Source organism: Athene cunicularia, unplaced genomic scaffold, assembly GCF_003259725.1.
Source record: "Athene cunicularia isolate RWA unplaced genomic scaffold, athCun1 BOjh376285_part1, whole genome shotgun sequence".
NCBI lineage: Eukaryota > Metazoa > Chordata > Aves > Strigiformes > Strigidae > Athene > Athene cunicularia.
The window spans coordinates 53,456-56,117 of record NW_020799152.1 but is presented as its reverse complement, the minus strand read 5'-3'; positions in this window follow the sequence as shown (position 1 = coordinate 56,117).

Sequence of the window (2,662 nt, the reverse complement as noted above, 5' to 3'; positions counted from 1 at the left end):
ATTCCCTCCCTGGCACGGAGCCCTGGCCTCGTTCCCTTCCCACGGCCGGACCTCGGAGGGCCTCTTGCCCTCCCCTCCTGCTCCGTGCCGGCCCCCCGGCCCGGGGGCATCGGCGGCGCCCTCCGGCTCCGCGCCTGCTCCAGCACTTGCTGTGCCGCCAGCCCGGTTGCTCCCGAGTCCTGCCCCAGCCTGCGGCCTCCAGTGCGTGCTGCAGGGAAGAGGAGTCTGTGGGGAGGAAGCTTCTCAGTGCCAGAACCTGGTCGCCGCTGGCTTTGGCACTTGCCTGGCTGGCATTGTGCTCAGGTGCTGTGCATGAGCTCTTGGGGGGTCCCTGCTTAACCCAGTCCATTGGCACGTCTAGGTCAGGTCGCCAGGTGCCACGCTTGCCCCATCGGACACGAGGTCAGAGGCCCAGAAGCCATGTGTGCAGCAAGTGCTGGGCCTGGGGGGACCTGGGGGTGGTATTTTGGTCAGGACGGTCCCTGGGCTTTGCTTTCTGGGAACTGCTTAATCAACAACACAATTATGCAATGGGTGCAAGAACCACTCACAGCTCCATGCTGACCCCTGGCCTAGATTTGGTGGGCCAGAGTGCATAGGGGGGGCATGCAGCTACGGTGAGAGGGGGCAGGCAGGTCGGATGCTCTCACTAAGCCAGAGGTGAAATGGGGGTTCATGGCAGGAGCTGTGGGGTACTGGCCTGTGCAGAGGAATCCTGGCAAGTTCAAAGGGATTAATCCCTTTGGGGAAAACCCTTCTGCCCAGCCTGGAAAGGATGATGGGTTAAAGAGTAATTTGCCCTTTTTGCCACAGCTCTTCACCTCCCATTTCATGCTGTGCCATAGCCCTGATCCTGGCTCTGTGGATCTGTCAGGGAAGGGGGAATTCAGCACGGCATCGTGCCTCAGTTTCCCTTTCCTGTATGTGTGAAGCTATGGTGTGGCTTCTGGGAGGTGGCGGTGACAGATGTTCACACAGTCCCCCTGGCCTGGCACCCGGGCCAGTGCCACTCAGTGATGCAGCCTGGGACTCCTTCCAGCTTTCTGCATGTGGGGAGAGTGTCAGGACCTGGTCTCCATGGGTTGAGGGCTGTGGGTAATTTAACCTGCCCTGAGAGCCAGAAAGGAAACATTCCACTTTCAGTGTGGGAACATGGAATAAAAGGCAGGGAAATGGGCATGCAGTGCATGTGTGAGCACGTCCACAAACGGAGCATGTATCCAAATATCTGGGATGGGGGACTGAACATGTGTTTGCAAGGGAGTGTGCAGATGTGTATGTATCACTGAGCATCTGTGCAAGCGAGCGCGTGTGCACCATCAGCATGCATGAGCATGAACAGTGCACCTGTGCCTGGAGGAAAGTGCCATCTGCTCGGTGCTGCTGGTGCCCAGGCAGTGCTACTCATCTCTCAGGCCTCGTGGGAGCCGTGCTCCCAGGCCAGGCTATGCCCACTCTTTCCTCCCTGTTGACATTCCTGGGCTATTCTGGGAGCTGCCAGCAGGCCCAGCCAGCTGAGAACTTCGCCCCTTGCACTATGGTTGCATCATCTCCGGTGGGTGCTTTTTCCCAGACAGCCCACTCTGTTTACACGTCACCTCTGTGCTTGGCCAGAGGCAGGGTCTCTGTGTGGTCAAGACCTTGGAGTCAGTGCTGCACGGCACGGTGGGCACAGGACATGCCTGAAGGGATGGCTGGGCCTCAGGTTTCCACTGCACTCTTTAGGTTCCCTGATTTGACACAAGAGCCCTGGGCTTTCCTGCTCCTGCAACAACACAGCACCTTGCACCACTGTCGGGAGACTTCTACAGGACCCTGTGCTGGCTCATGCTGTGCACCCTGCTCTAAGCACAGCTTCTGGGGCTAAGAATCTGAAGAACATCTTCAGATTGATGTGATGCTGGCTGCCGCCTTACGAGCCCTCAGTACATACCAACATCCATTTTAATCAGTGGGGAGGAGGAGGCATTAGTACACGCCTTTGCTAGCCCTGCCCAGCTCTGTGCTGGGGTGAAGCTGGACCAGGCAGTCCAAAGGATAGGCTCAGACCCCCAAACTCATCACATGGTAGGAGTGACAAAGGCCCGGAGATGTAAACAGTCCCCAGGGAGCTGCAAGGGTCATCCTGGAAACTGTCCCCGATCCCTGCTGGGTCCTGCTGTCAGCAATAAAGGAGACTGGCCCTGCTAGGATGGCTAAGGGGTGCCTGGGGGTGGGTGCAGGGCAAGTCCCTCGGCTCCATGGGCAGGCAGGTGAGGCCAGGATCCATCTGTCCCACTGCTCCAGGACCAGTGCTCCTCCACCTGGCAAGGGTTTGTCCCAGCCCTCACTTCCTGAAGGTTTTGGACCAGGCAGACGAGCTTGGCACTCATTGCCCCTCCTAGGGGTGACTGGCCGGGTCCCTCCGCACCCCCGGGCAGGTGCGAGGGTGAGCTGCCAGCACACAGGTGTGCAAGCCCCTCGGTCACACACCTCTGTGTGTACTAGTTGTGTACACCTGCAAGAAACCCCCCATGCACAGTCTCCTGTGTGACCCCCTCCGCGGGCACAGCGCGGGCCAGGCCGGGGCCGGAGGCAGGTGCTTGGCGCCCCTCGAGGTCCATGGCTGCCCGGGGGACCCCACTGCCTTGGGGAACCCGACGCCCTCGCGCGGAGCGGGGGG